This window comes from Myotis myotis, unplaced genomic scaffold (genome assembly GCF_014108235.1).
Source record: "Myotis myotis isolate mMyoMyo1 unplaced genomic scaffold, mMyoMyo1.p scaffold_m19_p_9, whole genome shotgun sequence".
Classification (NCBI taxonomy): Eukaryota; Metazoa; Chordata; class Mammalia; order Chiroptera; family Vespertilionidae; genus Myotis; species Myotis myotis.
In genome coordinates, this window is record NW_023416401.1 from 33,158,963 (window position 1) to 33,172,013 (window position 13,051).

The window sequence follows — 13,051 nt, forward strand, 5'->3', positions numbered from 1 at the left end:
GCCCCAAATCTCATGGTAACAATCTCTGTGACAACAATGCCTCTGCCCCAACTCAAACATGTGGCTTAGTGGGGTTGGGATGGGAGGAAGGGTTCCTATCACTACCTGGCGGAAGAGGAAAAAATTCAGGTTTTATTTACTGACTAGAGGCCCGGTGCACGGAATTCGTGCGAGGGGGGTGGGGGTGTGTTCCTCAGCTCAGCCTGCACCTTCTCCAATCTGGGACCCCTCTCACAATCCAGGACTGCTGACTCCTAACCGCTCGCCTGCCTGCCTGCCTGATTGCCCCTAAACACTTCTGCCTGCCAGCATGATCACCCCCTAACCACTCCCCTGCCAGCCTGATCGACACCTAACTGCTCTCCTGCTGGCCCAGTTGCCCCCAACTGCCCTCCCCTGCCAGCCTTGCCACCCCTAACTGCCCTCCCTTGCCAGCCTGGTTGCCCCTAACTGCCCTCCCTTGCCCACCTGGTTGCCCCTAACTGTCCTCCCCTGCAGGCCTGGTCCCCCCCACTGCCCTCCCCTGCTGGCCATCTTTGACCACATGGGGGCAGCCATCTTGTGTGTTGGAGTGATGAGCAATTTGCATAGTACCTCTTTATTATATAGGATGGTTTATCATGATTGTTTGGTGCTATTCATAAATGGATTGGTGCTACACGACAGCCCTGCTTAGGAGTGGCCTCTGGGCTGTGGTGAAAGGCATCTCCCCGGTGGGCAGATCTGCAGGTACTAGTCTTCATGGCTCCCTGGTGTGGAGAAGCCGTCAGAGGTACAGGTATCTGACCACATTAGTTTACAAGGTTTGCAATTCATGTAGCTGGACCAGGATTAGGATCCTGGGCTTGAAAGGGCCAAGGGGAGAGTTGGGGGGGGGGGGGGCTGTCAGAGAAACTTAATGAATCCAAACTATGCAGGGAAACTGGAGTTCATTAATATTACTAGTCAAGACCTGCACGAATTCCAAATTATTATATAAAATAAAACTGGTACAGGGATAGTCAACTGAACGGGACAGGACAACAACCCCAGGAGCCTACACACGGACATTTGATTTGTGACAGACGTTCACCATAGGACAGTGAGAGAAGGGCTGTGTTTTACTAGTAAAAAAGCAGACCTAAGACAATTGGGCATTTATATGGCCATACCATGAAACAGATCTCCACCTCAGACCATCCATCAAAATAAATTCCAGGTGGATTTTAAACTTAAATGAAAAGACAAATTACAAGTGGCTTTTACAAGTTGTTTGGGAGAAAATCTTCACTATCGCAGAAAGGAAAGATTTCTTATACAAAACACAAAAAGCTCTGTGCATACAGAAAAAAATCGATACGTTGACATTTAAAATGAAGAATTTCTCCATCCAGGATATCAATAAGGAAAGGAATACCCAGTAGAAAATGGGCAAAAGGCTTGAACAAACATTTTACAGAAGAGGTATTCCAAATGCCATGATCTTATGAAAAGTGCTCAACCTCCCCGATAATCAGTGAAATGCAAATTAAAACCACAATAAAATACCACGACACACCGTGTCAGATTAAAACTGCAATGCCTTCTCCTTCATAAATTCAAATACGCACGTCTCTGTTTCTGGGCACTTTATTCTGTTCCAGAGACTCTCTGTTTTAACTGCTAGAGAATAAATCTGTCTCCTGTTGGTGTGGGTGAGGGGGAGTATCTATTGCACAGAATTAGGAAGGGGGTTGGCAATTTTGTAATTAAACATACAACCAGTTCTCATTTATCCTTCACATACGCTGCAATTCCTGAGTCCTTTGGAGATTCCTCAGTCTACAGTCGGCTCTCCATATCCATGGGGCCTGCATCAGTGGATTTAACCAATCATGGATAAAAGTATTTGAAACAATGTTGCTGACATGTACTATGAAGACTGGCCTACAGTGGTTGTGTCTGTGCATCTGTATGGAACAGATTTGTTTTCTTGTCATTATTCCCTAAACTATACAATATAACAACTATTTGCATAGCATTTACATTATATGAGGTATTATAAGTAATCTAGAAATGATTTAAAGTATATGGGAGGGCTGGCCGGCGTGGCACAGTGGTTGAGTTTGATTCCTGGTCAGGCCACACGCCCTGGTTGCAGGCTGGATTCCCAGTGTGGGGTGTGCTGGAGGCAGCCGATCAATGGTTGTTTCTCATCATTGAAGTTTCTATTTCTCTTTCCCTCTCTGTTCCTTTCTGAAATCAATATGAATATATATATATATATTTAAAATGTTTAAATAAATAAATAAACAAATAGAGTATATGGGAAGATGTACATAGGTTATATGCTAATACATGCCATTTTATATAGGGGACTTGAGCATGTGGATTTTTATTTGTGTGTGTGGGGGGAGGGTTGCCCTGGAAGTAATCCCCCACGAATATGGAGGGATGACTGTATGTCAGGTTGCTTCTCAGCTTTCTCTGTTGCTGGCTTAAGATTCAATTTCCTTGGGTTTACTGAGTCATTTATCACTCTTCCATCTGCTTCTAGCATCCAAAGTTTGTTGTTGTCTCTCTGTTCATCTTTAGGGGTTATTCCTTTAAACACACACACACACACACACACACACACACACACACACACACCACCCTGTCTTCCTGCTTCTCATCATGGCCAGGGATCAAGGTGAGAAGGAGAGTGCCATCAGGAGCTTCACTTCAGAAAGCTCTGCCTCAGCAACTGTGTGGGTGAGAGCGGAGACAGGCTGACCAGGCAGCCAAGGTCCTGGAGCAGCTCACAGGCCCCACCCCCGCGTTCTCCAAAGCCAGATACACGGACAGATCCTTTGGCATCTGGAGAAATGAAAAGATCTCCGTCCACTGAATAGTTTGTGGGGCCGAGGCGAAAAAATCCTGGAGAAAAGTCTGAAGGTATGAGAGTACGAGTTACTAAAAAATAACTTCTCAGACACTGGGAATTTAGGTTTGGGGATCCAGGAATACACATTTGGGCATCAAATATGAGCCAAGCATTGGTGTCCAGAACCTGGCCTTCTGTGTGGTGCTGGGTCGGCCAGGTTCAGCCTCACAGACAAGAAATGCAAGGCAGGCTGCACTGGGGCCAAACAGGAGCCAAGTGCTGGTTCTAGCAGAAGGAGGGTGGAATCATCCTTCCTGGCAAGTACATTTCTGTTTCTCTCCAAAAGGCTAAAAATATGTTTTCAGCGAAATGGAAAGAAAATAAAGCAAAACAATATCCAATCCTTTATTATTGTCTTAGTGAGATTTCAGAAAGAAGAGAATGTTTATATATGTATATTAATTAATTCTCCTCCCTTTTTCTTCCCCTCTCTCTAAAAATGAATAAAAAATATTTTTAAAATATTCAGTCTGTGCACTAATCCCAATAGGGGATTTATGCAATTTTGAAGATAGTCACAGATTAGAACATTAGACTGAAAGACAGCTTCTTGTTTAGAGCACAGATTTATTTAGATGGGTTAGATCAATAGGTGTTTGATTATTGACTAATTCTTCATTGGTTAGTGAAGAATCATACATATTCTACACTTGTGGAATAAGCCACTTTTCTTCTACTCATCAAAAATTATCAACATATACTGTCTTTGTTAAAACAAGACACATTACTGCCATCTCCTGGAAAACTGTAATAATAATAACATAAGTTGCCCATCTATGAAGTGTCCAAAAATGTAATACTACCCCCAAAACCCACCGTAGTCAAGATGTCTCTCGCGTGAACAGCGCTCCCCTTGGATTTGGTGTCCTTCTGCAGTGCACAGCTCGAACAAGCGTCCTCTTGGTTACCTTGTGGGTTCAGTCACACGGATTTTTCTGGGTACCTTCCTTGTCAAAGGAGAACTCTGAGGAGGAACTTGACTTTTCTCTCTGGCGATTAGCAGATGGTGAAGGAGAAGCCGGAGGGGCGGGGGAGAGGGGAGAGCGGGGGCGGGGTTGGTGTTTCCTTCCAGATTTGTACATAGAACATGGACAAATGTTTGTAGAGAGGAAGTAGGCAGGTACCTCCGTGTACTTGAGTTACCTAGGCATTCCTGCAGGTCCTAAAACGGTCCCCTCACCGAGGCTTGGTTTCCAAGAAGAGGTGATGAGGAGAATAAGGCGGGAGAACCCAAATGCCCGCCTTCTCCTCCTTTTCTGTATCCCTCTTTCGCTTTCCCCGCTGCCATCCCAGGAGTCCAGAAGAGCAGGGCACTCTCTTATTTCCTCTACTTCATGCACATCTTGTCTTTTCTAACTGCTTTGCCCTAAAGGCTGACAGGGATCCTTCTTTACCCCAAGAGAAGGTCTAGAACAATGATGGCGAACCTATGACACGCCTGTCAGAAGTGACACGCGAACTCATTTTTTTTGGTTGATTTTTCTTTGTTAAGTGGCATTTAAATATATAAAATAAATATAAAAAATATAAGTCTTTGTTTTACTATGGTTGCAAATATCAAAAAATTTCTATATGTGACACGGCACCAGAGTTAAGTTAGGGTTTTGCAAAATGCTGACACGCCGAGCTCAAAAGGTTCGCCATCACTGGTCTAGAACTTGCCACTGAGCCTCTAAGCGAGCTAATGGAATCTAGTGATTCTAGAAAGGCCCACGGTGGTCTAGAAGAGGTCAATGGGCGGGGCGGGGGGGGGGGGATATGTAATATTTTCAACAATAAAGATTTTAAAGGCAAAAAAATAGAATGACAGCACATTTATAGTAAAAAAGAAGTAAACATTTAGTGTCTATTAAATTTTTTTTAAAGTTATAGTTTTCTGGTGAGCAAATTTGAGTGGCCTGTTATAAAAATTCTTTGTTGTTTTCTTTAAGATTTTTTTTTTTTTTTTTAAGAGAGAGAGGGGGGAAGGGAGAGGGAGAGGGAGAGAGAAAGAGAAAGAAAGATCAATGTGAGAGTGAAATATCAGTCGGCTGCCTCCTGCACTGCCCATACTGGGGATTGATCAAGCCAGCAATCCAGGCATGTGCCCTGATCAGGAACCGAATTGGCAACCTTTTGGTGCACAGTATGACACCAACTAACTGAGCTACACTGGCCAGGGCTAGAAATTCTTTTAAATTGTATGATGATTTAAGAGTAAGTCCAGATGGTCTTGATAAGAACTAAAAAGAAATCAGTCTGCTTTTCCCTTTCCAAATCACAGGGCATAATTTGTCATTCTGAAGTCATTAATAGTGGGATGAGTATGCTTGTCATTCATTCATTCATTCATTCATTCCTCCATTCAGCAAATATTTACTGAATATTAGGCTCTGGGGATGCAGTGACCAAAATATGAAAAGTATCAGAACTTATGGTACTTCTATTATGAGGGGGAAATACCCATTAAAGAAGTGAGTATATAGCATAATTTTGGATGCATAAAGCAGAATGAGGGGATAGAGAGTGTTTGTGATGCCTCTTTAGATAAACTGGGCAGGGAAGGCCTCCCTAAGGAGGTGAGGTATGAAGAGAATGCTGAACTAGGTGGAGGCCTGAGCCACGTGGCCTCTGGGAGAGCGCTGCAGGCAGAGTGCAGGGAGTGCAGAGGCCACTGCTGGGTGGAGCTGAAGGGTGGAGTCAGGCAGTGATGGGGATGGTCAGGGTCTGGAGCTGGGAGGAAACCGGAAACCTGCATATCACCTGCAGGGCCTCCTCCTCAGGGGGACAACTTTTCATTTGATTTATGGCCCGTGGGAATGGAAGCCTTGGCAGATTAAGGCAGGGGAATAACTTGATCTGATTTACATCCTTACAGAATCCCTTTGAAGGTTACCGTATAAGGGAAATGGAAGACTTTGGGGACCTCAGAAAGGCAGAGCTAGATCTGGGCGCCAGAACAGTGGCTCCACTACTGGGTGACTTTGACGTGTAGCTTAATCTCTTTGAATCCCAGAGTTCTTGTCCATAAATTAGTGGTAATAAAAGCACCACTTACCTCACAGCATTATTAAGCAATTTAACAACTACTTTTTGATCAGCTGTTCTGTGCCAGTCATGCTGTGGGGTGCTGAGTTGCAGTGAGGATTGGATAAGTGGTACTCATGAGGGCACAGATGTTTCTGACTTGGTGACAAAACTGTAGGATATTTAAAGTGTGCAATGCAATGATTTGATATATGTGTACATTATGAAAAGATTCCCAACATTGAATTAAGACATTTATTACCTCACATATTTACCTATTGTTTTGGCAAGAATACTTAAGTTCTACTCTCAGTAAATATCAATTATAAAATACAGTATTGTCAACTGTAGTTACCATGTTTTACATTAGATCCTCAGACCTTATCCATTTATAATTGAAAGTTTGTACCTTTTACCAATGTCTCCCTATTTCTCCCTCCTTACCCCTCACCCCGGTCCCTAGCAATCTATTTTATTCTGTTTCTAGAGTGTGATTTTTTTAAAAAGATTCCACAGATAAGTGATAGCATGCAGTATTTGTCTTTCTCTGTCTGGCTTGTTTCACTTAGCAATCCAGTTTCATTCAAGTCACAAATGATAGGATTTCCTTTTATGGCTGAATAATCTTCCACTGTGTGTGTGTGTGTGTGTGTGTGTGTGTGTGTGTGTGTGTGTGATGGAATATAATTTTTTGAATGCTTTCAAAACCATCCTCTACTTATCTATTATGAGGCTGTCCATTAATGCTCTTAACATCTAACAGATACCGAATGTGGATGTGTAGGAAATCCTCACCACTCTATGCTGGTTTTGTTATGCATAAAAAAAAAATGCAGATCACACCCTAGCTGGTTTGGATCAGTGGATAGAGCTCCAGCCCTCAGACTGAAGAGTCCCGGGTTCAATTCTGGTCAAGGGGTCAAGGGGTCAAGGGATGTATCTTGGTTGCAGGCTTGATCCCCGTCTCTGGTCGGGGCCTGGCCCTGGTTGGGGCGCATGCGGGAGGCAACCAATTGATGTGTCTCTCTCACATCGATGTTTCTCTTTCTCTCTGTCTCTCCCCCTCCCTTCCACTCTCTCTAAAAACCAATGCAAAAATATCCTCAGGTGAAGATTAACAACAACAACAAAATGCAGGTCACAATGATTGCTAAGTGTGCTTTGCCTCTTTCAGTTACACAAAATCAAGCGTGAATGGTTGATATTCCAGGTTGAAAATGTTGACAGAAGAGAGGAATATTTAATAGATCTGTTTATATATTTTCAACTTGCTTAATGTTAAAATGTGATCTCTGAATAAATTCAAATTGTGCTTATCCCAACATGTCAGAAATTTCAAAGAAAATGGAAAAATTTTAGCAGAAAGTCGCTTTGCTTTGTAGAATCTCCCACTACACTATAAATGAGGTATAAATAGTTTTCTAATTTAGGAAAAACAATGAGAAGATTTTGCTGCTTGAGACAAGCAGTTTTACCTCCTCTTAAAGTAATTGGAATGCCTGATTGAAAACATCATAGTAGGAAAACACACTGCTCAGAGAATTTCTGGAATGCCAAATGAGAGCTACAAATAGAAGACGTGTGCATTGGGCTATACATATCACTGGAAAGAAAAAAGATGTGATTTCAAAAGTGAAATAGCCCTGCTGGTGTAGCTCGCTTCGTTGGGCATCATCCCAGGCACCGAAAGGTTGCCCGTTTGATTCCCATTCAGGGCACATGCCTAGGTTTCAGGCTTGAGGCATGCAGGAGGCATGTTTTGCTGTCACATTGATGTTTCTCTCTCTCTTCCTTTCCCTTTTTCTCTCTTTAAAAATCAGTTAAAAAATCTTTTTAAAACAGTGAAATAATGTGCAGCTGCTGCAACTGTTTAGGGCAGTGGTCGGCAAACTGCGGCTCGTGAGCCACAAGCGGCTCTTTGGCCCCGTGAGTGTGGCTCTTCCACAAAATACTGACGTCTTCGCATGGGCCACAAAGTTTCAATCGCACTGTACGTGCGCGCCCGCACATGGTATTTTGTGGAAGAGCCACACTCAAGGGGCCAAAGAGCCGCATGTGGCTCGTGAGCCGCGGTTTGCCGACCACTGGTTTAGGGTAATGTCTCGGGGCCAAATCTCCCTTCTGCTAGGCCCAGTCCTCTGTGGGGGGTGAGGGGGTGCCCACATTGCTCTGAACCCAGGACAACTTCACCAGGGCCCCAGGAGTGTGCACTTTGGCCTTATCCCAGATTAGGCTCTCCCCGAGATGGTGAGGCCAGGTTGGGCCATGTCCATTGGCAACCCTGTAGCTCACCAGCCTGCAAAGAGCAGACCAGCAGAACCCGGTAGCTCTCTCAAGCACAATTTCATTATGTCAAAGCCTTCCCCTTCCTCCTTCTCCTAAGGGACGAATTACCGCCGAACTCCTCCCCAGATGTTCCTCCTGGTGGAGCGACCGGACCCGCAGAGCCCTGCCTGTAATTATTGTTTACTCCGATTTCTGTGGCTCACCTCATTATAGTTCATTAACGTCATGAGAGGGTCTCATATGCAAGCAGAGACCAGGGGTGGAACAGATTCAGTTTAGACTCTGACTCACTGTGCTTCATTGTGTCCAACTCCAGTTGTGTCTGCTCTTGGCTTACCTCACTTCTGTGGTCACAAGAGCACAAACCACTCCACAGTCGCCGGGTACCCTCCCTGCCTTCGCACCCTCTCTGCCACTTCCTCTCCCACCCCCAACTCTGGCCGGCCTATATAGTTTTCCCTGAGTCTAATGAAATTATATAATGCAGTAGATCACCCCCTGCCCTCAGTACTGTTCCTTAGCATCTATTCCACATATTTCGGTGCCTTTCTAAATGGTTTTATCCCTCTGAAAAGCAACTGACTTTTAAAATTTCCCTGGTCTCTTCATCTTGTTTCACTTCCTTTGCATAATTTTTTTACTTACCCCTTATATTATTCTTTATCATAAGAAAAATGTTGTGTTGGACCTGTTAGGAGACCTGTTGTTAAGGTCACTGCCCCAACACCAGGGGGTGCTGTAAGAGGGCCTGCTCCTCTCCTCAGAGTTACTCAGATAAAAAGGCTCCTCATTGGTACTCGCACTCAGACCAGGCTGCGCTCTGCCTGCCTTCACTTCTGCATGTGACCAGCTCCTCCACAGCACTCTACCGCGTTCTGAGCCAGCGAGGGCTCCCAAAGTTTCTCACTCATATCCATGTTTCTCTTTCTCTCTCTCCCTTCCCTTCTCTCCAAAAAGCAATGAACATGTCCTCTGGTGAGCATTAAAAAAAAAAATGAAATGAGAGTAATTGATTTTTTTTTCTGAATTAACTTAACCAGCCATTAGGTATTATAGCTGTAACCTCTAAATTTACAAAATAAGTTCCACGAAATCAAAGTAACCAGCTTTTCTACTCAATAGTCATGGAAATCACCCTCAAAGACAAGCATACTCATCCCACTGTTAATGACTTTGAAGGACAAGTTATGCCCTGTGACTTGGAAAGGGGGAAGAAGCCCTAACCGGTTTGGCTCAGTGGATAGAGCATGGGCCTGCAGACTGAATGGTCCCAGGTTCGATTCCGGCCAAGGGCATGTGCCTTGGTTGCGGGCACATCCCCGGTAGGGGGTGTGCAGGAGGCAGCTGATCGATGTGTCTAACTCTCTATCCCTCTCCCTTCCTCTCTGTAAAAAATTAATAAAATATATTAAAAAAAGGGAAAAGCACACTGATTTCTTTTTAGTTCTTGTTGAGACCATCTGACTTACACTTCAATCATCATAAGTTTTAGAAGAACTTCATGCCCTGGCCGGTGTGGCTCAGTTGGCTGGGCATCATACTGTGCACCAAAAGATTGCCAGTTCGATTCCTGGTCAGGGCACATGCCTGGGTTGCTGGCTCAATCAATCCCCAGTAAGGGCAGTGCAGGAGGTTGATTGCACTCTCACATTGATGGGCTCTCTCTCTCTCTCCCTTCCTCTTTCTCTCCAAAGCAAAACAAAACAAAAAACTTAAGTTCCTGCCTGGTCTGCTCCAGGTTACAATAGGGAATGTTCCAGATTTTTCAAGGTAGTACAGATTTCAGCCCCACATTCGAAATTCCAACATTTTAGCTTATAAACACATTTTAGTCACTTCTCATTCAGAGAAAGACCACAAAAAGTTTTGTAGGTCATTGTTCCTCCGCCCAACCCCCAGTGCAGGTCATTGCTACTGCTCATAGGCGCCGAGAGCAGAGAAGCTGGGAGTGGAGATGAGTGGAAAGGAGCAGGGCTGGAGGTAAGGGTAAGGATGAGAGGCTGCAGCAGCTGGCCAGGCTGGGAAAGAGGGTGGTCTGAACAAGGGGGATGACAGTGGGGACTGAGGAAAGTAAAAGGTGTATGAGAGATAGAGGAAGTGGACATGGTGATTGGTAGATTGGATGTGGGGAGGGAAAGAGAGTGGAGACTGATGCCTCTGGGTTTTGGCACCGTAGAGAGAGGGCAGTTGGAGAAGTGCGATTCCAAGGCTGGGAAATATGGGAGCAAGCATTGTCTGGTGACCCAGGAGTCTAGAACAAATACTTTCTTCTGCTTACCTAATAAAATCTAGCTTTAATTGAAGGAAGAGCACTGTGACAACCTTATCATATCACTGCTTAACAAGCATATCAAGGAAAAAACAAAAGTCTGTCACATCATAACAGCCTTTGGGAAATGTAGAAAAGTGAAGAAAAATTGATTCTCTACTAACTCTTGAGGCAGTCAGCGGAGCTATTGTGTTCTCCATTGTACAGACAGGAAAATCAAGGATCGGATGAATCCAGGAGGAATCAAATGGCACATTCAAAATGGGAAATTTGAGGAGCATACAATAAAGGGACTGTAGTTTTTTTTTTTAAATCCTCACCCAAGGATATTCTTTCCACTGATTTTTAGAGAGAGTGGGAGAGAGAGAGAAAGACAGAGAGCAATTTTGATGTGAGAGAAACACATTGACTGGTTGCCTCCTGCATTCGCCCTGACCAGGGCCCTGCTGGGGAGGAACCTGTAACAGAGATACGTGCCCTTGACCGGAATTGAACCCTTCAGTCCACAGGCCAAGGCTTTATCCACTGAACCAAACCGACCAGGGCAATAAAGGGCAGGTGGAAAGCAGCATCTGGGAGCTGCAACCCTGCTTCAGTCTGCAGCTGCCAAAGGAGACAGTTAGAACCCAGAGCAGGGAGTTTTGTGTGAGTGCTGCCTGATAGGCACTTAGTAGAAGGACTCAGCCACCGGAATACATGCCTGGCCTCTGACCTATGCCAACCTCCCTTTCCTGGCTGAAACTAATCAGAAGTCAGACAGGAGAGGCTGGCTGAGCCCCCAGGGCACAGCAGGCGGGAACGTGCTGGTGGGCTGGAATGGAAGACATCCTGCAGAGATGGGTAAGAGATTTGCCTCAGGGAAAGATAGGAAGGAGCAGACACCAGATAAAAACTCAGGTCTTAGCACTTAGTTAAACGTCTTTCTGGAGTAAATGAGGTAATCAGAGTGTGAATTCTCTATGAGGATGAAAATGACAATGCATTGCTAAGGTTATGGTTTTAGGTGTATCTTGACATGGCCATTTAAGCCTCAAGAATTCTAAATGAAAAATGGCTTTAAGCAAGTGATAAAAAGAATGAACATGTGTAGCACAATGAGCAGATGGCCCATCATCTCTTCCTCTTTTTAGGCTTTCATTAAAAAATTCAAAATTCAAAATTCTCAGAAGGGTCTTTAATTGTATGTGTCATTTTTATGGACAATAGAGGCAATACTATTCTCTTAGCTGGCTTGCACCTGAAGAATACAGGCTGAGCCAGACCCTTATGTCTTCCTGAGCATAAAAGGACTTAATGAGATCAAGGTCAGCTGCTGCTATTTCATCGTGACTGGGGAGGAGGACTTACCCTGAAGTGAAATGTTAGGAATCTGATGAACTTGGATTAATTTCAGAAAACTGAAGTTGAAGCCTATTCTTTTTAAAAGGATTCCTATAAGCCCTAGCTGATTTGGCTCAGTGATAGAGCGTCAGCCTGCGGACTGAAGGGTCCCAGGTTCACTTCTGGTCATGGGCACATGCCCAGGTTGCTGGCTCAATCCCTAGTAGGGGGTGTGCAGGAGGCAGCTGATCCATGATCCTCTCTCATCATTGATGTTTCTATCTCTCTCCCTCTCCCTTCCTCTCTGAAATCAATAAAAATATATTAAAAAACTAAATAAAGGGGTTGTTTCTATACATGTTCATGTACAAAAAAATGACTTTTGGTGCAGTTGACTAGATCCATGATTTTTGGGAGATGATTGAGCCACTGAGGAAAACAAACAATAAAACACCAGGTTTCTAGACGGGATACAGTGACCAGTGTGGGGAGAATGAAGACCAGTGTGGGGAGACCGATGTCTCCAGGCTGGAAAAGTGAGGCCTGATGACCACATCTGCAGCTTCCTAGGTCTGACGCCTCAGGCAAGTCATTTGATTAATCAGGGCATTAGTCTCATCTATAAAATGAGAAAAATGGCTTTTGGCCGATCTCACTAGTGGTTGTGAGGATCAAATAAGATCAGGGATGTGAGTGTTATGCAAATTGTTTTAAGCTTAAAAAATGAAGAAGCTATTTTTGTTCAGCCCCAAACATTTCCCCCAGAATGTATAGAAATATGCACTGCAAATCTGAAATCCCTTTGATCCCTTCTCATACCATGCCAATAATTTAACCCAAGATGTAAAAGCCTGGTTCAAATGCAATGGTATGCTTTATCTGTCAATGTCATTAATCTAGCATCATATTTTAAATAATAAGTATTACTAATTCTTCTGAGTTCAAATTATTGCAGCCCATATGATGTACAAGTCTGAAGCTGCAGAAACTGTTCAGCAAGATTAGTTTAGGAGAAAGAAATGAAATTCAAGTTTAGATCCACATGGCCCTGCTTGAGCTGCTCCTGGAGCCAGTGATACATATAAAGCAGCTGAGCACTGGGGGGGTGTACACCCCTCACCCCGAGTTCTCCTTGGAACTGTGGTGCCATTGACGAGTCACTTCTACTCACCCATCACTGGTGGAGCAGAATGAGGATGGGACATGGGTATGAGATATTGAGAGCTGGTCAAATGAGGATCAGGAGGTACTTGGTATCATAGTTAGTTTGAATACAGCTAATAAAC

The 13,051-nt window shown here is 44.2% G+C and overlaps 1 pseudogene; it reads left to right on the forward strand.

Annotated features, from left to right (window-relative positions):
• Positions 1-2,634: 2,634 nt before the first annotated feature.
• On the forward strand, positions 2,635-5,858 carry LOC118663253 (annotated as a pseudogene).
• Positions 5,859-13,051: the final 7,193 nt, after the last annotated feature.